The sequence below is a fragment of the Anomaloglossus baeobatrachus genome, chromosome 2, assembly GCF_048569485.1.
Source record: "Anomaloglossus baeobatrachus isolate aAnoBae1 chromosome 2, aAnoBae1.hap1, whole genome shotgun sequence".
In the NCBI taxonomy this organism is placed as follows: Eukaryota; Metazoa; Chordata; class Amphibia; order Anura; family Aromobatidae; genus Anomaloglossus; species Anomaloglossus baeobatrachus.
The window spans coordinates 230,763,189-230,790,384 of NC_134354.1; positions in this window are offsets into that span (position 1 = coordinate 230,763,189).

Here is a 27,196-nt window from a genome sequence, read left to right on the forward strand (position 1 = left end):
CCACCAATCGCCAAAAATCAAGACAGATAGAAAAATAAAGAAACGCCGTAAAGCATTCAACTGCAGTAAAGCCATGATATCAGCCTGCAGCGGTGGCTTTGTGCACTGGATGAGATCATGGAGGGGTCTATGGGCCTGCCGTCTGCAAGAAGCAGCTGATGACACCCCGGGAACAGAGGGCAGGTGAAAGTATTTTTTTGTGGGAGATTCACTGAGAGGCAGAGTCTTGGAGACAGTGAGGGCTTATAAATCACTTAATTATACGACGACCCCGACTTTTGAGAAGATTTTCATTGGTTAAAAAGTCGCCTTATACGCCGGAAAATACGGTAACCAAAATTAACAATACCTTGTCCTGCAGTCCCATGTCACCTAACAAATAACACAGAATGATACCTCTTTGAGTACTGATAATGTAGTAAGTATTATACAAGCATTTCACAAGATTACAGAATGTACAGAGATTATACAGAAGATGGTAAGACTTACATCTCTCTACTCCCATCATATACAAAGGATAAATGCTCCTAACATAAATGAAGATGTAGCAATGTCAAATGGCACACCACGTTTTTAACATAGCCATGTTGCACATACATACGTGGTCAAAATTGTTGGTACCCCTCATTTAATGAAAGAAAAACCCACGATGGTCACAGAAATAACTTGTATATGACAAAAGTAATAATAAATAAAAAATCTATGTAATAAATAGAAATGGTTCCGCACTGAACTGTGCAATACCTTAGACCGAATAACTTGGAACCGCCTCAGTCCTCCTTTTAGAAGACATGGTAATGGGTGCACGTGGACGAGGAGAAGAGATATCCAGAACAGAAGTATAAAAAGTAGAAAACCACTTTATACACCATCCAAGATCCAGAAAGTGCTTTTATTCCATATAACGTGCAGGTAAAATAGAGGGGAAGAGAAAGCTAGGTGGAGGCCCCTTCCCTGCTATTTTACCTGCACGCTAAATGGAATAAAAGCACTTTCTGGATCTTGGATGGTGTATGCCGTGGTTTTCTACTTTATGGACTTCTGTTCATAGTATCATAGTATCATAGTATCATAGTTTTTAAGGTTGAAGGGAGACTCTAAGGCGGGCTTTGCACGTTGCAACATCGGTAACAATGTGTTACCGATGCTGCAGCGATAGTCCCGCCCCTGTCGCACGTTCGATATATAGTGAAAGCTGCCATAGCGATTATTATCGCTACGGCAGCTTTACACGCACATACCTGCCGTGCGACGTCCCTCTGGCCGGCGACCCGCCTCCTTCCTTAGGGGGCGGGTCGTGCGGCGTCACAGTGACGTCACACGGCAGGCGGCCAATTGAAGTGGAGGGGCGGAGATGAGCAGGATGTAAACATCCCGCCCACCTCCGTCCTTCTCATTGCAGCCGGGAGGCAGGTAAGGTGAAGTTCCTCGCTCCTGCGGCTTCACACACAGCGATGTGTGCTGCCGCAGGAGCGAGGAACTACATCGTACCTGTCGCTCCCCCGGCATTATGGAAATGTCGGAGGCTGCAGCGATGATACGATGACGACGATTTTGCGCTCGTTCATCGTATCATCTAGGATTTACACACTACGACATCGCAAGTGACGCCGGATGTGCGTCACTTTCGATTTGACCCCACCGACATCGCACCTGCGATGTCGTAGTGTGCAAAGCCCGCCTTAGTCCATCTAGTTCAACCCGTAGCCTAACATGTTGATCCAGAGGAAGGCAAAAAAAAACCAAAAAACAATGTGACAAACAAGTTCCAATGGGGAAAAAATTTCCTTCCTGACTCCACATCCGGCAATCAGACTAGTTCCCTGGATCAATACCCTGTCATAAAATCTAATATACATAACTGGTAATATTACATTTTTCAAGAAAGGCGTCCAGGCTCTGCTTAAATGTTAGTAGTGAATCACTCATTACAACATCATGTGGCAGAGAGTTCCATAGTCTCACTGCTCGAACAGTAAAGAATCCTCGTCTGTGATTATGATTAAACCTTCTTTCCTCAAGACGTAGCGGATGCCCCCGTGTTCCAGTCGCAGGCCTAGGTGTAAAAAGATCTTTGGAAAGGTCTCTGTACTGTCCCCTCATATATTTATACATATAAAATAAAAAATCTATGAAAAGGAACAAATGAAAGTCAGACATTGCTTTTCAACCATGCTGCCACGGAATTTTTTTAAAAAAACAGACAACCATGCTACCCTCTCTCAATACTGTGCCTTCACACTGTCTCTCATGCAGCCTTCTCTTCATATTATCCCCTCACACTGCGCCCCTACACTGACCCCTCTTTATATTGTGCTTCCTATGCACACTTTTCCCACCTCTGCATACAGTCCCCCCCAATACTGTGCCCTAATACCCCATCCTCCCCAACCAGATACAATTAAAGCCTCTTGACTTTCCGGCTTAGGCTGAGAACTGGCTGAATCCCAGGCCTGTACGTACCTGAGCCAAAGGTCACATCCGAGCTGGAAATTCCTCTCCCAGATGGGTTGAGTTGTCACACCTTTCCTACTTGTACTGTAGTAGTATTCACCATTTTGTGAATTATGATTCCTTGTATGTGATTTCAGACCTAAATAGCTATAACCATTCTTTCTCCTCTAGGATGCCTGTTTGTTTGAGTGATTGTATCTGTATTTTATGTTCCCCTCTGTGTTTTATGCCACATTCCAAAGAAAGACTAAATAAATGATTGATGACCCTAAGAAGTGCAACACCTTGCAATTCTGGATCATTCAAGTGTCATCCAACTGAAAGGTATGGCTATGATATGTCACATTTCCATTTCACGGAGACAGGGTAGAGATGTCAGCATGATTTCTTTAGAGTAAGCATATTTTTATACATACATAACTAGACAAAAAATACATTAGTGAGATCAGGTTGCAGTACTGTCTATAAGCAAATACATTGGAATGAAATAAAACTCATTAATATATATGTTATGTTATTTTGAAATTATTTTTGTATTGAAAGCAGAAAAATATACAAGGTCATAAATGTCTTTGCAGGGGCATAATTCTGCTCCCTCAATAATCAATATGTATATATGTGAACTGGTCAAATGATTTACTCATTATCATTGGGATCTTACTGCATACCTTTCTCTCCATCAGAGGTGAAATAACCATAATTAATTCCCAATGTGTTCACTACTGATATAGAGGATGCACTGTGCAGATATCCTACGACCCAGAGTGTTGAGATTCGATACTATTTCTATATACATGTCAAATAATAAAGCTCGCCCCTACCTGACTTTACAGACTTAACTTCAAAAAGACAGGTTCCAACCCACTACATCACATACTACCTTGTATATTGAGAATTTTGCTACAGAATTATTTTAGTTCTGTTAGGCTTCAGCCACACTCACGTGTAAAAAACGTACGTGTGCTGTAGTCCGTTTTTTGTGTCCGTGTTCCGTATTTTTTGTCCGTTTTTCCCCTCCGTGTAGTGTCCGTATGCATATCGTGTGTCATAGGTGTGTGCGTTTTCCTGTGCGTGAAATACGTCAGTGTGTGTTCCGTGTGCAGTCCGTTTTTTTGTGCGTGTTTAACATGTTTCACACATTGAGATAATGGTCATCAGTTGGAATTAAATGACACATAGGTGTATGTGATTAGGACATAAATATAAGTTACCTATAAACTGTTTCCTGCTTGTATTCTGCCTTGGAGCACCTATGTGTTGTGACAAATTTTTCGCAATGCCATTATCCACGGAGGCCTTAGTGTTTTTATGTTGGATTATATCTCGTCGTTTTGGCGTTAGACGGCACATGTTGCAATATGATAATGTAAGAAGAAACAGATTGTGGGTGCATCCACTAATCATGATGCGGCCTATGCATGGTCATTTCCATACTTTATTTTTTGAGTTACGGAATTTCCCAGATAAGTTTTTTTCATACTGCCGTTTGTCAGTTGAGAGTTTTGATTACTTACTAAATATTTTACAACCTCATTTGCAACATCAGGACACTTGGATGCGGCTTTCCATTTCCCCTGAGGAGAGATTTATGGTGACTCTGAGGTATATTTTTTTTCTTATTTTTTTTTTTTAAATGTGTTAGGTTTCACATTGAAATGTGTAATTGATATTTCTTGATCTAATCTCAGTTTTTACTCAATGTTTGTTGCTTGTTTTGTTTGCTTTTCTGTAAAAAAACATATTGCTAATTGAAAATCATTGTTTGTCTTGTGTTCATAGATTCTTGGCGACTGGTCAATCTTTTAGTGCTTTACATTTTGATTTTTTGTTGGGGAGATCAACCATTGCCGTTATAGTACGTCACACATGCGACATGATATGGCAACATTTAAAAGACCAAATGATGCCTCAGCCAAACAGAGAAGATTGGTTGAAAATCTCTAAGGGCTTCAAGGACTCTGTGGACTTTCCTAACTGCATAGGAGCTTTGGATGGCAAGCATTTCAGAGTTAAAAAACCACCAAACTCTGGTTCACGTTATTTCAATTTTCATAAGTTTTTTTCGGTTGTTATTTTGGCATTGGTTGACACAGAATACCGTTTTATTTATGCTGACATTGGGGCCTATGGTAGTGCCTCAGATGCCCGTATTTTCCGTTCATCAAGATTAGCCCAACGCCTGCAAGAAAATTCATTATTGATCCCACCCCCAGTTGCCCTACCTGGTACATCTGGACCGTTGGCACCATATGTCATGGTAGCAGATGCAGGATTTGCATTAAACAAACATGTTATGCGACCATATCCAAGGAGATCAATTGATGACAGGAAACAGTACTTTAATAATCGGCTAACTAAAGCAAGACGTTATGTGGAGTGTGCATTTGGTATTTTAGCTAACAAATGGCGCATTTATCACACAACTATTCAGTTGCAGCCAAACTCTGTGTCAGGTTTCCGGGTTTTCCAGTTCTCTTTTGAAAGAGCTTGCCCTCAGTTAACATGGAGTTTAATGTTCTGTTGCCCTACTTCCTGTCCAGCTGCTTAAAAGGCCGCCTCTAAGCCTAGTCCAGTGCCTGAGTATACTGCTTGCTGTGTGCTCCTGCTTTGCTGCTTCTACTTCCTGATTGCCTTTTGGATCCTTCTGAAAGACTACCGACCGACTCTGGACCATACCCGGTTTCTCCAAGCTGTGCCCGGACTCCGTCTGCCGTCTTTGGTCAGCACTTCGGCCCGGTTCCTTCTGGTTCGTAACCACTCTGGACTATCATCCCGTACGGACACTTCTGGACTTTACCACTTGCCCCTTATGTCCCGGCTGCTGCGCATTTAGGCCTTTCGGGGTGATTGCCGGACAGTCCCTGTATAGGGGTTCGCTCTGGTGGTCTCCCTGGGGGAGTCCGGTACGTGGCCCCGGGAATCCCCTTCGCTCCGTTTCGGGAAGGTATTTCGTGTGTGTGTTCTACTGTGTTTGTTCCGTTGTGTATCTACCGTGGTTACATATTATAAACATCTTGTACCAAGAACTCGTCTCTGGTTGTCATTGCCCTAACGCTATCGAAATCCTCAGAACGTACAATAGTGTTACATTATACTCAGGCCATAAGAGGATTTCGCTGGGGCAATGACTGAGACACGAGTAGATCAGCTCTTTTCCATGATTAACTCCTTACAGCAGGAGATGGAGGCGGTACAAACTAAACTTAGAGATGTGGAGGCACAGCTGGGTCATGATCACCAGGTACTGGGTCCGGCTATACAGGATTTGCAAGTCAGAGTGGAGGCTCAGGAAGCCGTCCCCACTACGTCCGTATCAGCTGCCGGTATGCCTAGGTTACCCCCTTTCCGTTTCAATGGTGATCGTAGTCAGTTTCGTGGATTTGTGAACCAATGTATACTATTTTTTGATGTACATGCTGATTATTACCGTTCTGACCGGTCCAAAGTGTTATGTATAATTATGTTATTAACCTCACGAGCACTGGCTTGGGCTAATCCTATGATAGAGAATCGGGACATCCGTTTAAATCACCTGGATGACTTTCTGACCGCAATGGCGCAAATGTTTGATGATCCGAATCGCCGTGCTACCGCTGAATCGGCTCTCCTTTCCTTACGTCAGGGAAAGCGGTCTGTCGTTGAATACGCCACTGAGTTCAAGAGGTTAGTGGTAGACACCGACTGGGGAAACAATGCATTATTGTCTGTTTTCAGAAAAGGTTTGTCCGGTACCATCAAGGACGAGTTAGCTCGTTCCGAGTCTCCAGGGGATTTTGAACTGTTTCTCCAGCACTGTGTGCGTATTGATACCCGCTTGACGGAACGTAGACAGGAAAAATGGGCAGCTGTAAACCGTGTAAACAACTTTGCGTTTCCTTCCAGAGAACCCGCTCTCAGGACGCCACGAGAGGCCGAGGACGTTCCTATGCAAGTGGACTCTCTGCAAAAGCGAGAGACCAACGAACGTCGTGAACACCGGCTCCGTGAGCGTTTGTGTTTCTATTGCGGTCAATCGGACCATTTCTTGATCGACTGCCCGAAACGTCCGAATCGCCCAAATAAGGTATTGGCAGCCATGGCAGAGTGTTACAACACGGACGCAGAGTCCGATATCTCTGAGGCAAGTGGACACCTGGATGCGGTATTTCCCTTGACTGTAATGTCCGCCTCACCGAAGGACTCAGAAGGGAAATATACCCATTGCTCGCTCCCCATTCAGATCCGGTGGGAGGGACAGCTAATACCTACCTCTGCAATGATAGATTCTGGGGCAGGGGGAAATTTCATGGACTCCTCTTTTGCCAGGAAACACGGTATCCGGACTCAGCAAAGATCCTCACCGGTTACCATGGAGACGGTAGACGGATCTCCGTTAATCTCTGGACCAGTTGATCGGGAAACAGTACCGCTAGAATGCGTGATGAAGCCAGGTCAGCAGGAGACCCTTGTGTTCATGATAATTTCTTCTCCTCATTTTCCGATTATTTTAGGTATTCCGTGGCTACGGTCTACAAATCCAGTCATCGATTGGGAGACTAAGGAAATATCCTTCCCACCGCAGAGTGGTCCGATCATTAGTCCAACTGTTCCGGTTCCAGTAACATCGACTGCGGAGGGCACTGTACAGGTACCTGTTCTACCCCCGGTATATAATGACTTTGCTGATATATGCGACAAAAGAAAAGCCGATCGGCTTCCCCCGCATAGACCGTATGATTGCCCCATAGACTTACTCCCAGGGGCGGAGATCCCGTTTGGTCATGTCTACCCGTTGGCGGCACCTGAGCTAGAAGCACTAAAAGAGTACATTGATGAAAGTCTAGCCAAGGGATTTATTCGCCCGTCGACCTCACCAGCAGGGGCACCCATCTTTTTCGTGAAAAAGAAAGAGGGGACTCTGAGACCCTGTATTGACTACCGGGAACTGAATAAAATAACCATCCGGAACCGGTATCCGTTACCGTTGATTCCTGAGCTATTGGAGAGGGTCCAACAGGCAAAAATATTCACCAAATTGGATCTCCGTGGGGCATATAATCTACTTCGCATACGTCCCGGAGGCGAGTGGAAGACCGCGTTCCGATGTCGGTATGGACATTTTGAGTACCTAGTGATGCCTTTTGGACTTTGTAACGCTCCCGCGGCTTTCCAACATCTAGTTAATGATATTTTTAGGGATATCATGGACCAATTCATGGTGATTTATCTGGACGATATCCTAATCTTTTCTGATTCCCTACAGGAACACCAGGAGCACGTCAAGACCGTACTTACCCGGCTGAGGGAAAACCACCTGTACATTAAACTGGAGAAATGCGAATTCCATTCCTCACAAATACAATTCTTAGGTTATGTCATCTCTCCTCAGGGACTGAACATGGAGTCTGGCAAGATACAAGCAATACTAGACTGGCCGGAACCGGGAAACATCAAAGAGGTACAACGCTTTGTCGGTTTTGCCAACTTTTACCGACGCTTTATCCGTAATTTTTCAGAGATCGTTCGTCCCATCACTCTATTAACCAAGAAAGGACAGAAGTTTGTGTGGTCCACCCAGGCCCAGGAAGCATTCCATCGTCTCAAGGTTTGTTTTACCTCAGCGCCAATATTGGTACATCCGAATCCCGCACTTCCCTTTATCGTGGAAGTCGACGCTTCCGACTACGCATTAGGGGCCATCCTTTCTCAAAGGACTGGGGACAAGAGTCTCTTGCATCCGTGTGCTTTCTTTTCCCGCCGGTTGTCCCCTGCAGAAAGGAACTATGACATTGCGGACAAGGAATTGTTAGCGATTATTTCAGCTTTCAAGGAATGGAGACACCACTTACAGGGAGCCGCGCAGCAAGTGATAGTACTCACAGATCATCGTAATCTGGAATTTCTTAAGTCTGCCAGGTGTCTGTCTCCACGGCAAGCCCGTTGGAGTTTGTTTTTTAACCAGTTCAATTTTATCGTTACATACCGTCCAGGTTCACGTAATGGGAAAGCCGATGCCTTGTCCCGAATCCATGCCGTGGACTCCGTGCCTTGAACCCCGTCTCAGACCGTGTTATCGGATGCCAATTTCGTTGGAGTAATCCAGGACCAGGACTTGTGGAAGGACATCAAGCTGGCCTATGATGGTGACGTATTTCTTGCTGCCCCTCCGAATGATGTAACTCTTGTTCTTCGGAATGGTGTGTGGTTGAGAGAACGACGCATTTATGTCCCGGAGGCCGTAAGACTTCGGGTTCTCAAGTTGGTCCATGACTCCGTGTTGGCTGGTCATAGGGGGGTACAGAAGACGCAGGAATTTCTAAGCCGTTTTTTCTGGTGGCCTACCTGTTTAAAGGATGTAAAGGACTATGTCCACTCATGTGTGGTTTGTGCCCGGTGCAAGGTCCCTCGTGTGGCTCCTACGAAACTCCTCCAACCGTTACCCGTGCCATCTCGCCCTTGGGGGTCTATATCAATGGATTTTATTGTGGAGTTGCCAGTCTCAGGCGGTCACAATACCATTTTGGTGGTGGTGGATCGGTTGACTAAAGCTGCTCACTTTATTCCGTGTACCGGTCTTCCCTCAGCCGCAGAGACAGTGGATTTGGTTATCCAGAACGTATTCCGATTGCATGGGGTACCAGACGAGATCATCTCTGACCGGGGCGTGCAGTTCACGTCTAGGTTCTGGAAGGGGTTTTGTACGGCACTCCAGATTGATGTCTGTTTGTCTTCTGCATACCATCCTCAGACGAATGGGCAAACCGAACGGACTAATCAAACCCTGGAACAATACCTTCGATGTTATGTCAGCCATCTGCAGGACGATTGGTTAAAGATGCTTCCGTTGGCAGAGTTCTCGTATAACAACACTCAGAGCAGCTCCACTAAGGTAACGCCCTTTTTTGCTAACTTGGGTTACCATCCGACTATTGTGCCTAGGTCACCGGTTGCGGTTTCGGTGCCTGCGGTGGAGGACAGATTGACAGAGCTACGACAGAATCTGGAGGTTCTAAAGGACGCTGTGGCTACGGCTCAGGAGCGTTACAAGAGGTCGGCAGACACTCACCGGAAACCGGCACCCTTGTATAAGGTAGGAGACTCTATGGTTATCCACCGAAAACCTGAGATTGGGTGTCCCTTCGCAGAAGCTGGGACAAAAATTCATCGGTCCATTTAAGATCACCGGGATCGTGAGCCCTGTGGCCTGTCGGCTGCGGTTACCGCACCATCTGAAGGTACACCCGGTTTTTCATGTTTCTCTCCTCAAACCCGTTTCTCCTAATACGTTCCATGGTCGTGTCGTGCCTCCTCCTCCGCCTGTGATGGTCGACGGCGAGGAGCAGTTCGTGGTTGAGGACATTATTGACTCCCGGCTCCATCGTCGTCGGCTTCAGTATCTGGTACGTTGGCAGGGGTACGCCCCCGAGGACGATTCCTGGGAACCGGTGGGTAACATTCGGGCACCCCGGAAGATTGCTCAGTTTCATCGACGGTACCCGGATAAGCCAGGCCCTGATCCGTCCTGAGGCCGTTTCTGGGGGGGGGAGTAATGTCAGGTTTCCGGGTTTTCCAGTTCTCTTTTGAAAGAGCTTGCCCTCAGTTAACATGGAGTTTAATGTTCTGTTGCCCTACTTCCTGTCCAGCTGCTTAAAAGGCCGCCTCTAAGCCTAGTCCAGTGCCTGAGTATACTGCTTGCTGTGTGCTCCTGCTTTGCTGCTTCTACTTCCTGATTGCCTTTTGGATCCTTCTGAAAGACTACCGACCGACTCTGGACCATACCCGGTTTCTCCAAGCTGTGCCCGGACTCCGTCTGCCGTCTTTGGTCAGCACTTCGGCCCGGTTCCTTCTGGTTCGTAACCACTCTGGACTATCATCCCGTACGGACACTTCTGGACTTTACCACTTGCCCCTTGTGTCCCGGCTGCTGCGCATTTAGGCCTTTCGGGGTGATTGCCGGACAGTCCCTGTATAGGGGTTCGCTCTGGTGGTCTCCCTGGGGGAGTCCGGTGCGTGGTCCCGGGAATCCCCTTCGCTCTGTTTCGGGAAGGTATTTCGTGTGTGTGTTCTACTGTGTTTGTTCCGTTGTGTATCTACCGTGGTTACATATTATAAACATCTTGTACCAAGAACTCGTCTCTGGTTGTCATTGCCCTAACGCTATCGAAATCCTCAGAACGTACAATAGTGTTACACTCTGTCAAATCTGTCATCAAGGCTACCATAGTGCTTCACAATTTCTGTCGGATACATGAAGGAGGACCTTATGTTGATGATGAATTTCAGATAAACCATGTTGTTAATCCAACAGGTGAACCTATGTCTCATAATTCCGTGACATCTGGCTTACAAATTAGAAAATTATTTACTGATTACTTTAATTGTTTTGATGCTAATAATAATATTGATGTTTGTTAAGATTTTTATGGGTATATTTTTGTTAAAATGTATTATTTTCACTTAGATGAAAATGTTTAATTAGTTTAAACAATCTAAGAGCTTAAAGCTTACTTGTATTAAAGTGAAAATGCGTTAATCACCAACTGACATTTCTGTTAACAACATGGATTTCTGAATGTTGTATGTATGTGTTTGTACATTTCTGTGTTAGTATCCTGAATTTTTGTTTGTTTAAACTTACAAAATTAATAATGTTAATCGTCTATGGAAAAAATGCAATATTATATATAAATTTAAAAAAAAACCAGAATCTTTATTTTCAAAACATATTTTTTTATTAATAATATGCCTATTATTCCATAAAGTAATGATGTTATTTTTTTTTTCCCAATAAAAAATGAAAATCTTGCTCATCTTCTGTAAACTTTTACAAAGTTAACATTTTTTTTGTTTTCTTTACAAATTTTTAATATACTTTAATTAAAATAGTACAATTGCCAAAATTTTAGCATTGATTGCAATGTTGTTAAATTGTCAACCAATTATGTTGGTCTCATGTTGGACATTTACATATACATAATAATTGGAAACTTGGTTTTGAGAATATAAGAACTCATCTACCCATCAAATTTGTTGGTTACAAATGTGTTCATAAAAAAATAAACATATCCATGGCATAAAACATATATGTCATCCGGCACAAAATATAATCACACATGCCTTTTTTTGTTGTTTGAAGACTCTGAGTTTAAACATTTTTGGCAATCCCTTTTTTTTTTTGGGGTCACATTCATCATATTTGTTGGTTGAATGTAAAGATTACCAAAAATGTGTATCATAAGTCTACAAGATCTTCTAGGGAAGTAACCTGAGTGTTGCTGAGTATGTTGTTTTGGGTGGCCTCAGAAATAGTATTTTCAGGAATGGAAGCAGTTGATTGCTGAACAACATTCCTATTACTAACTACAGTAGTGTGTGGAACAGTCTGTTGCATGCTGGTTTGGCCCAACACATTGCCTGTTGTTGAGTACACCTGTGGGTCTACATGGGTAAGTGGGTATTGTGTGTGTGTATGTTGTTGACCTTGAGGATAGTTGACTGATGTTTGTAAGTGTGGTGTAGGTAACATAGTTGAGATTGGATAATGAGGCATCATGAATGATTGTGGGTATGTTGAATCAGGAAACAAGTTAGGTAAACCACCAATATTTGTGGGTTGAGTAAAGTAACTAGTACTTGGAGTGGGTTGTAAATTCATATAGTTTATGGGTTGCTGTGAGGTAGCACTTTGTACAGTGCTTAAGGCGCCAGTATTGGTTGCAACATACCCTTGTCTAATTGGTGTTGGGAATACCGTACTTGAAGCAATAGAAGGTTGACCAGATTGTTGTAATACTGGATTAGTGACAATTACTGTTGCCATTGTTGTTTGTGTTGAAATGGTATTTTGATTGTCTGTTGTGTTTGGGACTGTAAGTTGTTGCATAATGGTACGCCAATTTTCTATGGCCTCATAAACTCTCACTGGTTCCTGTTCTGCCTGACTAGCTGAAAGTAGGGTCAGCATAGCAGCACGTACACGTTCCTGCCTATCGGATGCAATTTTGGTTAAGCTAGTAGATAAAGACCGACAAAAACGCTCGGCATCTGTTTCTGGAATTAAAGTGTTCATTATGTGAATAATGCATGTGTCAATTATTTCCGGTAAGGATCTCATTTCCTCAGGTCTGCGAATTCTTCTTGCACGGAGAGGTTGTGGTGCAAAACGTGGAAGTACATTTGTTTGTGTTGATTGTGTTGCTGGTGTTGTTGTTTGTTGTGTTGATGAGCCTTGGGTGTTGGTTTGTGCACTCTCTGTCCCACCCTCATGTGATTCAGTTGCTGCAGCTGCATCTTGTTGAATCTCTTGATTTTCACTGTCTTCTCTGCCAGGTTCTTGTTCTGATGCTGAGGTGGCTGTAGCAGAGGGACCAGCTGTTGGTTGTTCATCAGAATCGTCGAGATTATCCTCCGTTCTATATTAAATTAGATAACATATTACAATCATAACATTTATATTTTTAAAAATAACTTCTGAAAATAAAGGAATTATTATGAAAAATTATTGTTTGGAAAAAAAAAAAAAAAACAACACTTACTGTGTTACTTCTAAGATGGGTGCTAGGAAGCTTATTTGTTCATAATAAACATATCTGCGTTTGCGGCCTTGGCTGGATGAGGATGGTATAGGGTTGTACTCCCTTCGGTACTGATCACGTGCTGAACGCCAACGCCTTTTGACCAAGTCAACTGTTGAATATAACAAAATATGTCACTTGCAACATTCAGCATAATTCTGCACACATTAATGATAATAATGTTTGCTAAATGTAATATACAATTTTAAAAAATAAAGGTGGACAAATACATTAGAGGAAAATTTAGTATTTTATATATTGTTCACTAAAAAACATTTTGATACATTCACACATAACAAAATAATATTTCTCATAAAATAACTTTGAAGTAATTCTGATATAGATATTAAAAAGGTATGTTTTTTTATTAACAAGATAATTTAGGGTAAAAAAATGAGAAATATTATTTTATTAATTTAGGTCATGATATTCAAATGGTATTATGAAAAAAAAACAAAAAAAAAAAAAACCAAACATGATTAGAAATTGGGAAACAAAAATTAGACTAATAAAACATGGAATTGAAATTCACATGACAGTTTTATCTGTTAATTAATTAACTTCATGAAGAATTAAAAATCATATTACAAATTAAAGTTTACTTTGAATTATTGTACTGTTGTAATGTTAGGTAACCTTTATTTAAATTTAACATTAACTCAATAAATAGATTAATACATATAACAATTCTTCACAAAGTTAATTTTAATTAAAAACAACATTACAATAACACAACATTCACAGTTTAAAATTATTAAAAAAAAAAAATATATATATATTCAAATAAAACCAAGATAAAAATAATATAAAAACTTACCATATTTAGCACGCTTTGAAGGCGAACATCTATCCCATGCATTATTGGGGTACACTTCCTCAGCAACTTGAAGCCAATGGCGGTCAACTGTCAGTCTGTCATGGTAACCATCAACACGTGTATCCCATAATGGTGGGTGAGTCTCGACAGCTGTTATCAGTTTCTCCGTGTCCACCCGTGGAGCCATTATTATATTTGGAAGCAGAAATTGTGCTCAAAATAGTTCTTTCACTACACAGAAATACAACTGCTTGCTCACTCCTTCTGCAAATGCAAAGTAAGTTTTGAGCAAAAAAAATATGATAGCTACGCCACCTGAAAGTATTTGAAATTGTAACAACCTTCAAATTTAAAACACGGACACGGACCACACGGATAGCATACGATGGCCATCCGTATCACGTACGTGTAAACACGGACCCATAGGATTTAATGGATCCGTGAGGACGTTATGCCCGGGGAAAACGGACATGTCAGCGCTTTTTCGGCACGGTCAAACGTAGGCACGGAACGGACACACGCTCCGTGCCAAAACACTGACGTGAGGCTATTTAGATTAAAATGACTGTGTCAACATAAGCACGTGTCTCCTGTACGTGTAAAAAATGCCAAACACGTACCGGAGGCACGGATGTGTGGCGCTAGCCTTATAGAAATATATTTTCTATATTACACATATTTTTCTATATTCTTCTTATCACTGCAGCTATGAGTTTTCGGGTTTAAAAAAGCCACACGTTATGGAACCCCCCATATAGATGCTATAATGTACAACTTTTTTAACTTTCGCTGCTCATGGCCATTTTCTTAAAACGGTTTGGGGCTTAGTAGGATAACTGAGGTCTTCCACTGTCAACAAATTTACTATCATTTACGATAGAAAGTGGAATTAATTATAATCCTGGTACAGGTTGATCTTGGTTTCTTCTGTCCAAAGAATGTTCTTTCAGATCTGTTCTGGTTTTTTTAAGATTTTTTTTTTTAGCAAAGTCCAATTTAGGGTGTGTCCGCATGCTGCGTTCGGGTTTGATAACAGAAATGCACCCTCTGATAGACTCTTGACAAATTTAAGCATTGTGTTTGACAAAAAAAAATGCGGTAAAAAAAGCATGCATTTTCGATGCATTTTCACTGCATTTTCCCTGCGTTTGTGCTGCGTTTTGGACAGTGCATTTTTAAAGGAGAAATAAGATATGATAGGATAGGATTTGATAGAGAGCTAGAATACATAGATAGAGGAATAGATAGAAAAAATAGATAGAAAGTATAGATAGCATGACTGCCCATAAACAGCAGAGCAGACAGAGACAAAGCCATGCGTTGAGAATGAACTCGGGTGAACCTTTGTGGTCAGTGCCACGACACAGGCAGTAGTGCGGGGCCCACAGCTGTGATGTCAGAGCTTCACCCGAGTTCATTCTCATCGCGCGGCTCTGTCTCTGTGTCATGGCCTGATTTGCTGTCACAGGTGAAGGACTCCAGCTGTGACCGGAAATCACCTGAGTGACGGCAGCGCTGATCGTACGGCTCACTTCAGTCACTCTGGTGATTTGCTGTCATAGGTGGAGGATTCCAGCTGTGGCTGCAGCTAACCTGAGTGATGTCACCGCTGATAGTGCGACTCATTTCGATGTAGCAGAGCTGGAAGCGTCATGGGACCTCCTGTGGATTACGTCGGACGTGGAGGGGTGTTTGGGGGTTAATAAAGTGGTTAAAGAGGGTAAAGAGGGTGTTTTTTGTCTTTTATTCTAAATGAAGTATTTTTTGGGTGTATGTGATTATTTATTTTCACTTACAGATTAATCATGGGGGGTGTCTCATAGATGCCTGCCATGATTAACCTAGGACTTAGTGGCAGCTATGGGCTGCCATTAACTCCTTATTACCCCAATTGCCACAGCACCAGGGTAATCGGGATGAGCCGGGTATGGTCCTGGGACTGTTGCATCTAATGGATGCGGCAATTCCGGGCGGCTGCTGGCTGATATTTTTAGGCTGGGGGATACCCTAAAAATGATAGGACTCCCCAGTCTGAGAATACCAGACAGAAGCTGTGAGGCTTTATCTTGGCTGGGTATCAATTGGGGGCAACTGCCCGTCGTTTTTTTAAAATTATTTATTTATTTTACTGCATGATATAGACTCGCCCACCGGTGGCTGTGATTGGTTGCAGTGAGACAGCTGTCACTCAGCATGGGGGCACGTCTGACTGCTACCAATCATAGGCGCCGGTGGGCGGGGGAAGCAGTGAATATGAGATGAGCCTAATGAGCGGCTGGCACTTTCAGAAGCAGGACAGGCTGCGGGAGCAGTGTGACAGCTGCACCACGCCGCTGATTGGTGAGTATGAAGGAGAGAGAGAAGGGGAGAGAGGGAGAGGGAGAAACCAACAGAGTGAGAGAGACCGAGACTGACAGAGAGAGAGCGAGAGACAGAGACCGACAGAGAGAGACCTGTGTTATGAACTAGTAACTGTGGATGATCACAAATCCCATCAATCATGAAAAAACAAAAATTACAAGAGTAGTTGGAAACTAAGCTGACCGCAATTCCCTATCTATCGGACAACACTAGAAGTAGCAGTGGGATGTTCCTAACACACCTAGATACCTTGTCACTGCTGGAGAAACTTGCTACACCTCAAAAATAGAAATGAGGAATCCTAACTTGCCTTGGAGCAGTGCCCCAAAGGAATAGCAAGCCCCCAACATGTAACGATGGTGATGTAAGAAAACACAATACACAAATAGAAAATATAGATTAGCAAAGGTGAGGCCCCACTTACTAGCTACAACGGGACAGGAAAGAAAACTGACTGCGGCCAGCAAAAATCCCTGCAAAAAATACCAAACTCCTGATAGAAAAAAGCCCTAAGACCACACGGTCTTTCCCCCGCTATATCAGGTACTCTTGTGCCAGACACTTTAAACAGAACTGCAGAGATAATGGGAAGGAACAAAATCACAAAACAAATAATATTCGAAAGTGCAAGTAATCAAAATCAGAACAGGGAGAAACTCCCTTTCTTGCTGAAGGAACTGCCCTCTCAAAAATAGCAGAGAGCCAGATTCCACATACAAGAAAACAAACACAGAACAAAATGGAAACAAAAACACCAACACCCGTAGGTGCAAAACCAGCAATTTGGCAAAGAAAACCAGAAGACTTATCTGTAGTGAATTCTGGGGCAGGATAAATAGAGGAAAATGAAGGACAAACTCCAAACCATCTTCAGAGGCAGAAGGAACATTTATTACCGGCAGCAGCTAAGCAGAAACTGCTCTCCTTTATACACCAGGCTGGTCAGCAATAGGACTTCCTGGATTCCCAATTAACACCAACTCCTGTTTGAGTCACAGATCCAGACTCAGCTTCATTACCATTCCTGGTCACCAGAGGGAGCTCCAAGCCAGCACCCACTCGGATGACATACACAACAGACCTGCATTTTTGTTGACAAGAACGGATCCAAAATGCAACCAAAATGCAGTGCAAATGCACAGCTAAACACTTTGGTTGCATTTTGACACACCTCATTCATTTCAATGTGTGGAAAATGTTCACAAAACGCAATGAAGAAGTGACATGCTGTTTTGTTTTTTTTTTACACAATGGTTTTGACAAATATTTGTCAAACAAAACGCTGCCTAAAAAAAGCAACGTGCACATGGAAATTTTGACCTCTCATAGACTTTGGTGGGGAAGCAAAACGCATGCATTTTGTCATTAACACAGTGCAGTTTAAAATGCAGCAAAAATGCAAGATAAAACGCAATGTGCGCGTATAGCCTTAGCCTTCTTATTCTTGAGGCTTATGTGTGGCTTGCATCGTGCAGTGAACCCTCTGTATTTTTTTCATGCAGTCTTCTCTTTATGGTAGATTTGGATATTGATACGCCTACATCCTGGAGAGTGTTGTTCACTTGGTTGGATGTTGTGAAGAGGTTTCTCTTCACCGTGGTAATTATTCTGCGATCAGCCACCACTGTTGTGTTCTGTGGGCATCCAGGTCTTTTTGCATTTTTGAGGTCACCAGTGATTTCTTTCTTTCTCAAGATGTACCAAATTGTAGATTTAGCCACTCCTAATATTGTAGCAATTTCTCAGATGGATTTTATTTGTTTTCGCAGATGAAGGATGGCTTGTTTCACCTGCATGGAAAGCTCCTTTGACCACATATTTACATCTCAGCAAAAATGTCAAAATGCAAGCACCACACCTCAAATCAACTCCAGGCCTTTATGTGCTTATATGAGAATGAAATAATAAGGGAATTTCCCACATCTGCCCATGAAACAGCCTTTGAGTCAATTTTCCAATTACTTTTCAGCCCTTTAAAAACATGGTGGTACATGTAAAGGACCTGAAACTCCTAAACCATTCATCAAATTTTTTTTAACTAATATTTTTATTATTTTCTTTTAAATATGACATGTATATGTTATAAACAATATGTCAGTCAATGCACCATGGCAATATTAGGATTATACAGTTCTACAAACTTTTTTTTTTTTTTTAAACTGTTTGAACTACCCTTCCCCCTCACGCAGTTATTATCTTTACCAGTAGCACATTAACGCACACCACTTCCTCCACCAGTACAATCACTAATTTTTACATCTTTTCCTAATACCCTGGGCTCCTTAGCTTTCTAGCTTTAAGGAGGAACTTTCAATTTCCCTAATTTGCCACTTATGTCCTCCAGCAGATACCACTTTGTTAATTTGAAAGGTTTTCATGAAATTAATTATTTCCACATCTGTGTGATACAACAGCATTAATGTTTTCCATTTCAGGATGGATGGCTTTACTGCCTTGTCTTTATTGGGTTCTGCCTCCAGCCAATTCCGATTGAGTAATGCAAGTGATTCAGGAATTCACCCACACCAGGGAGCACCTCACTCAACCAGTGTCTTAGTATGGTTCTTTTGACCAATAAACATATTGAGTGAAATAAAGTAGGGATTGATCCTTTCCGTTCTCCCTGCCCCTCACCACCCTCTTCTGAAAAGTGGAATAGTCACAGCAAAGGATTCAAAGGTAGATTCTGCTACCTTACTGTTGGACACTCCCACCATCCATGGAATAGATCCGCATCTCTAATCATGCACTTTGGGCAGTGGATTTTCAGATCCCTGATTGTCGCCAAAATCGGGATGTTAAAGGCTATAATTGCTCTATGCATGATCCGAAATTGCGAATCTCTCCATACTTCGCTCAAAATGTTTCTCCACCCACTTAGAATTTTCTCCCCAACCTCAGTGTCAGTGCCTCCAATCCGCCTTATCCAACTACTGAATACTAGGTCTGGTTCACTGACAGTGAACACCTCTCTGTATGCTTTGTTCAGCGATGTGATAGTGTGTTTATCAAGCCGAGGCGAAGAAAGCTGTCCATTCTGTTACTCCTTGTTTCTTCATCTACTTGTACCAGCAGGAACATTACAGCCCCTTTTATTTGTCCATACTGTAATGTTTGCAGGCTTTTAAGTGCATAGTTGTCTATTATCTCTTCTTTTCTCAACCATTTCTTTTCCTCCATATGTAAGAGATGCGCCACCCTGTGGATGCCTTTCTCACTCCATTCTGTCAACAGCTGGCTGTCACCCAGATGAGGAGAGGCAGGGTTCCCCCAAAATGGTAGATATTTAGATATTCTCCAGGACAATTTTAGTTTCCACCTTATTTCTTTCCACGCCGCTACTGTGTCCCTAAATATCACAGTTTGTTTCATTTTAGTGGGAAGGAGGCCCTGCGGTGTGTGAAGTAGTGTAATTATGTTCCATAGGTGCACATATGCCTTCTCTAGCCATATATCAGAGTGCCAATTGGTGTCCTTCAGCCAATCTATGATGTGTCTAGCCACACACACTAGGTTATAGCCCCTTACATCTGATAGATTTGTGCCACCCTCTTCTCTAGCCTTCATAAGTGTGCTCAGTTTTATGTGGGGACGCCAACCTTTCCAAATAAACGTTCTGATGGCTGTGTTGATTTTCTTATTGTGACGCCCAGGGAATGGGGTACTTGGTCTCCCAGGCAGAATATACCAGTAGGGATGTCACTTTGGTGGCCATTGCCCGGTTCTGTGCCCTGGGCCCCTTTTGTAAGTGGAGTATTTACAGGGAAGATAAGAGTTAATGTTCAGGTGACGCCACCTGCAGGTTGCGATTATGGTTGTGGAACTGCCACTGCTTAGGTGGGTACCCCCAGGGCTGGTGGTAGTGGCAGCTGTGATGGTAGGCCCTCCACAGGTAGGGCTGAGCCTGGGAGATGTACAGTGTAATATTAAGGCATACCAGTCCGTGGATTGTATTTAACAGTCTTTACTCACTGTGGACCCTGGACGGCTGGTTCCGGTCCCTGTATTGCCAGTGCCAGATAGTGACTCGGTTGCTCTGTCCCCGGCACTCTTAGTGTAGTTGAGACCCTGAAGCTTGAAACTTTGGGGGTCCCCCGGCTGTGATACAGCGGTCTGTTCGTTCGGCTGGCTGTATGGACCCTGTGGAGAGGTATGTGTCCGAACCCTGATCCTTGCTTTACTGCTGATGCCTCCGGATCTGTAGGTCAGTGAGGACCTTGGAGAGCCCTCACCGCGCAGGTAATTGCCAGGCCATATGAAACTGGCGCCTGACCTAGGGCCCTGTGCCCTGTACGTGCCCAGGTTCCAGTGGTGCTCCCTCGTACCACCCTGGGGTCTTGACTCCTGCCCAGAGGTCCTTAGGTTCTGCTATGCTGGAAACCTGACTCCCGTGCCCTCGGGTCACCGTTACACGGACCTAGAGGCACGTCTGCTCTCCTCACTACATTCTGGCAGACTGCTCCCTGTTCTGCCTGTCCCCTCTCACCAGGCTGGCTAGTTCCTGGGTTTGCTCTGCCCACTGGGTGGCCCTCCCATTATCTGACTAACTCTTTGAGCCCTGGTGTCAGTGGCAACTGGGATTTTTAGGCGTGTGTTGCTGTCGCTGGCACTGGTGTTACAGGTCCCAGGGGGTAGGTTCTGCATCCCCGAGAGGATGCAGTTCCCTGTAGTGCCCTGAATGGCTCAGGGGCTCTACATTAACATCAATATGTTTTAACACCAAAGGGATTGTTTGCAGGGGATATAAGAGTTTAAAAAGCTCATCATCTTGAATAAGTGTATCCTGCCCAGGAGGCTGAGAGGGAGGTTCTGCCATCTTTCCAATTCCGCTGATATTATAGGTATAACCAGGGGAATATTTAAGTTGTAGACTGAAGGCCACTTTACACACAGCGACAGCGATGTCACTGCCGATCGCACCTGCCCCCGTCGTTTGTGCGTCACGGGCAAATCGCTGCCCGTGGCACACAATATCGCAAGGCCCTGTCACACGGACTTATCTTCCTAGCAACATTGCTGTGGCCGGCAAACATACTTTTTTCTAAGGGGGCGGTTCGTGCGGCGTCACAGCGACGTCACACGGCAGGCGTCCAATAGAAGCAGAGGGGTGGAGAGCAGGCACATGAAATTCACGCCCACCTCGTTGCTGGAGGACGCAGGTACGGTTCTGTTTTTCGTTCCTGGGGTGTAACCCATAGCGATGTGTGCTGCTTCAGGAATGACGAACAACCTGCGTCCTGAACCAGGAACGACATTTGGGAAATGAACGACCTGTCAACAATCAACGATTTGGTGAGTATTCTACATCGTTAGCGGTTGCTTGTACGTGTCACACGCAATGACGTTGCTAACAAGGCGGATGTGCGTCACGAATTCCGTGACCCCCAACGACATCTCGTTAGCAATGTCGTTGCGTGTAAAGCCCCCTTAAGTCTATTATTTTCCCTAGCCTGATGCCGAGATATTTTATAAAAGCAAATTCTGCAAGCAGGATGATAACGCTAGTAGTCCTAAATTATAATAATACAATAGCAGGGACTAAAACTTAACTTTTAATCTATCATGTAAAATTAGATCTCATAAAGTGCAGTGCAATAGACAAATAAATGCCAAAAAGGCAAAAACAGAGATCAATCTCAACCGATCTTTCTCCACAGACAGGAATAAGCACCAATCACGAAGAGGAACCACAGGCTGGAAAAAACGGGGTCAGCAGTCAGGTTAACATGTATCAGCCCCTGTCATGCCCCGTGTATACACTTCCGCCCTGACAAGGGCAGCACCCTAGTAAGCTGTCTGCCCCTTAACCTCATCAAAGAAATGCCCTCCCACTCACAACGCAGCGAGTCCTGACCGGCGGGGCCGCATGTCTTCTCCTCAGGAGAATGCAGGAGACCTCATAAGACTGTGCCCATGATCAGGGTTCAGTGCGCTGCAGTCTCCTGCTTGTGTTCTCCCTACGGAGGACGCAGGCAATTCCGCAGCAAACAATTGACATGCTGCGGTCTGGTCTGGGTTTGCTGCGGAAAAAAGAAGCATAGTGCGCACAGGATTTCTAGAAATCCATCCACTATGCTTGTACTGTACACCGCAGCGGTTTGGACGCAGAGGAAGCATGCTGCGTCCAAAACGCTGCAAATACTGTTCGTGGGCACGCACCCTTATTCAATACAAAGCCTGAGAATGCGCCCTGTGATCAAATTTTAATGTGGATTCCCTCAAATGAAAGCTAAAAGTCAGGACTTTATGTCGATATCCATTATATAACTATAACTTGAATATGTTTCAGTAAATAGGTAAAAAAAAATCTAAATTTGTGTCAGTGTACAAATATATATGGACCCAACTATAGTTGTATGTCTGCTGTTAGATGCTAAGTTTGTTATTTTAAGCTAATATGTGTAATTAAATTATTGCATGCTATTTATATTTTATTTTTTTTCATAGGTGTTAAGTTTCTATAATTTTAGTTGTTACTTCTTTAATTCTCTCTCTTGGGTTTTTTTTTTATGTGAATGAAAGCTAATTTTATAAAGGTGCCCTGAAAAAATACCTTGTGTGCACTCCAGATTATCATGTGAGGTAATTCTGAATAATCATTTTCTTTAAAATAGATTTCTATTGATTTTCGGTTTGTTTGGTTTTTTTTTGTCGATGGGGTGTATGAGGAACGGGTCACATCTCCAAAGACTCTTTGGTTTCAGTGAGTCTGAAGAATGAAGAAGAAAAATGTTTAGAGCTCGATCCGGCCATAATCTATTTTCTATTTCTACTTTGTTAAATTTAGGCAATGTAGAAAGATCGGTAAACACCAGATCAATTCTAGAGAACATTTTGTGCCTGAGTAGTGAGAACATTCTGTGGGAGATGTATTAAGTCACCATAACACAAGTTATAGATTTTATTCACATAACCAGTTATTGGGTATGTTGCCTGGAGAGAGCAGTGGATTCCAAAGGCCCTGTATGGAACAATATTGATATCTCCCAGTAGTGGTAGATTACTCTTACGTGTTTATGTGGATTTTCTTGATTAATTTATTTAGAAAAGAGATTTGCCTTTTATTGGGTGTATATTTGGCTATGGTATACTTTATATTATCAATATGTGGTATCTTCCCTCTGAGACAGAGACGTCAGAGATTAGATCAAAGGAGACCTTGCATTGTTTTAAATAGCTGTAATAACTCCTAGACATTTTCTTGGTATTTGACAATTGGAAAATGTGAGGGAAAAAAATTATTGTTAAATTTGGTATGGGATATTGAAGAAAATTTGGTCTGTTGAAAAGCTATGACATTTGCAAAGGAACTTTTTGCATCCCTCCAGGCAACAAACCTTTTCTACGGGCTATCTAGGCCCCCTAACATTTTGGGCTAAAACTTTTATTCTCCTTTTAAAACCTGATAGAAAAAGCTTAGTTAGTCCAGAAAAATCTTTAAGATTTTTTTTCTTCTTCTCTGTGGATTCTGTAAAGTGCTTTGGTGTATCTGTCTTCTTGGAGTACCTGTAGGGGACAAAAAAACAAAACAAACAGCAGAAATAAGATTATAGTAAATATTACCATATACAATAATACAATACTTAAAGATCTCTTAAGTAGGGATCCAAGATTCCTTGTGGATGTTTCTCTTATTGGGGGAAAATGTCAAGGCTGTTTCTGGAAAAGAAAGCCTCTGTAGTGAAAAAAGGAGAAAAAAGCAGTGTATAGTCAACTTTGTTTGTATTCCATATTCGAATAGTGTTTCAAGTCTTCAAGTCAATAGGATAGACCAAGTGGAAACTGTTCCATTTGAGATGGGCTATCTTCCTGGTTCCGAGGTGAAAAGGTTGCCAGAGTTCCCGCCCCTGAGTGTCTTGAATCCTTCTTCCGGAGTAGGGATGGCGTGGATTTACCCTTTATAGTTAACAAGGAGTTTGGTGGGAAAACCCTACTTGTACATGATACCTTTGTCACATAAGATGGTTGTGAATGGGTAAGAAGACTTCCTTAGTTGTAAAGTCTCTTTTGATTAATTTGTGAACATCTTTATGTAATCATATAGTGGAGGAAGGATTCTGCGGGGTTTTTTTTAAGGAAAAAGAAAATATATTTTTTTTTTATGTTAAAAAAAGAAATCTTAACCTAATTAAAAATGATCAAAAAAACTCACCAACAAAGTTGTTATCAAAAGATATTAAAACAATTAAGTCTTTAAGCATTTTTTGAGTCATTTTTTAGTTGTTTTTTAAAGTAGACCCACTCCAAAAACAGCTGAAAAAGAACTCTTGGTAGAAGAGACCCTAAGAGCCTAGCCTACAGGTCTGGACATTTTTGAAGTTGATTAAATATTATTACTGACAGCGCTCTATATCTTGTATACATAAAATGCTTGATCCTACTGATACGAAGAATTTCAATAACGGTAAGAATAATACCATTGACAATACAGTGACATGTCTTATTTGAGAAAATGTCCACAAAGACTTGAATTTCCATGTAATATTTATATCTAGCCCCGAATTCACTGAGCAAGCACTTTTGTTGACTGGCAGTTCACATCTTTCACCACAGGTAAATGCTATCAATGTCTGGCAGCTTCTATATACTCATTAAAGATGATGTGTAATATGTAATTGGCTATAAAGATACGCTGATACCTGTGTTATTCCCAGCAATGTTAATGATGAACAGTTTCTTGCTTGTAGAAATTTTCAGCATCTGAAATTAGCCATTGTATGAGAAGAATCAAATCCAAGGGGACAAGAGGTTAGAAACTAGTTTGTATTCAAAATGCCACAGAAGAAACAGATTCACATTGTTATCACTGGCAAATGAATGATTATGGATGTCAAAAGCATTGGAATATTTTGTCCTTGGTGACAGTAAAATGTTTAAAATCTCTCTCGCTGTGTATCTCCTCCTCGTCTTACCCCAAGCAAACATCTCCTTCCTTAGCAATTTATTACCTCTCCCCCTCCGGAAATGATTTTCTGCCAGGCAGAAGATAATTGGGGATTTATATTTAATCCACATATCATAAAAAAAACAATACCAACAGAATCTTGCAGCAATTAACTATCTCCTTCCTGGCTCTGCAGAAGATTCAGTAGAATGCCAAAAGTGCCAACTGGGAATTACATAAGACCATTGTATTATTCCTTAATTATTACAAATCCCTGCCTGTTATAAGGAATGAAACCTAACTGCAGTCATATGCGTAGTGAAAATATTGTTCCTTTTAACCCCTTAAGGGCCAAACCACTTTTGGACTTAATGACCAAGCCCCATTTTCCAATTTTGACCTCGGTCACTTTATTTGGTAAAAACTCTGGAATGCTTCTACATATCTCACATTCATGATACATTTTACTTTATTTTAATGGTTAACATTTATTTTAGTGGTTGCATATATTTGTGAAATTATTTGAAATTTGGTAAAAATTTTGAAAAATTAGCAATTTTCAAAGTTTGAATATTTATGTCCTTATAACAGATGATCATATGACACAAAATGGTTAATAAACAACACTTGTCATGTGTTTTCCTTCTGTCAGCATCATTTCTCAGTGGTGTTTAATTTTGTTAGAATGTTAGATGGGTTAGGGCTGTTTCACACATCCGGCTTTTTGCCGGATTGCCGGTTCCGGCGCACTCCAGTACAGTGTGATACAGTACAATGGCAGCGCGACAAGCTCCGGTCACATGCTGTCATGTGACCAGAGTATGTGACCCGGAAGTTGTCGCGCTGCCATTGTACTGTATCACACTGTACTGGAGTGCGCTGGATCAGACAATCCGGCAAAAAGCCGGGATGTGTGAAACGGCCCTTAAAAGTTTATCAGCAAATTTAACTCCTTCACCCCAGAGCCATGGGTCATTTTTTTTCAATCCTGACCAGTATCATTTTATGAAGTAATAACTCTGGAACGCTTCATCGGATTCTGGAAATATTTTTTTTTGTGACATATTGTACTTTATAATAGTGGTAGAATTAGGATGATATTTTTTCCCTTTATTTTTGAAAATATTGAAAATTTGGTGAAACTTTTGCAATTTTCAAAATTTATTTTTTATGCCTTTAAACTGTTACATACACAAAATAGTTAATAAATAACATTTCCCACATGTCTACTTTACATCAGCACAATTTTTGGAACACCATGTTTTTTTTTAGGAAGTTAGAAGACTTAAAAGTTTATCCCCAAGTTCTAATTTTTTCAGCAAAATTTCAAAACCATGTTTTTTAGGGACCAGATCACATTTGAATTGACTTTGAGGGGCCTAGGTGACAGAAAATACCCAAAAGTGACATCGTTCTAAAAACTGCACCCCTCAAAGTGCTGAAAACCACATCCAAAAAGTGTATTAACCCTTTAAGTAATTCACAGGTACTAAAGCAAAAATATTACTTTAGCCCCAAATTTTGCATTTTTACAAGAGTTAGGGTATGTTCACACGCAGCATTTTTTTTTAACACAAAGATGCAGTGTTTTTGTCCCAAAAAACGCACTACATACAGTCATATGAAAAAGTTTGGGCACCCTTATTAATGTTAACCTTTTTTCTTTATAACAATTTGGGTTTTTGCAACAGCTATTTCAGTTTCATATATCTAATAACTGATGGACTGAGTAATATTTCTGGATTGAAATGAGGTTTATTGTACTAACAGAAAATGTCCAATCCACATTTAAACAAAATTTGACCAGTGCAAAAGTATGGGCACCGCAACATAAAAGTGACATTAATATTTTGTAGAACCGCCTTTTGCAAAAATAACAGCCTCTAGTAGCTTCCTGTAGCTTTTAATGAGTTCCTGGATCCTGGATGAAGGTATATTTGACCATTCCTGTTTACAAAACAATTCCAGTTCAGTTAAGTTTGATGGTCGCCGAGCATGGACAGCACGCTTCAAATCATCCCACAGATTTTCAATGATATTCAGGTCTGGGGACTGGGATGGCCATTCCAGAACATTGTAATTGTTCGCCTGCATGAATGCCTGAGTAGATTTGGAGCGGTGCTTTGG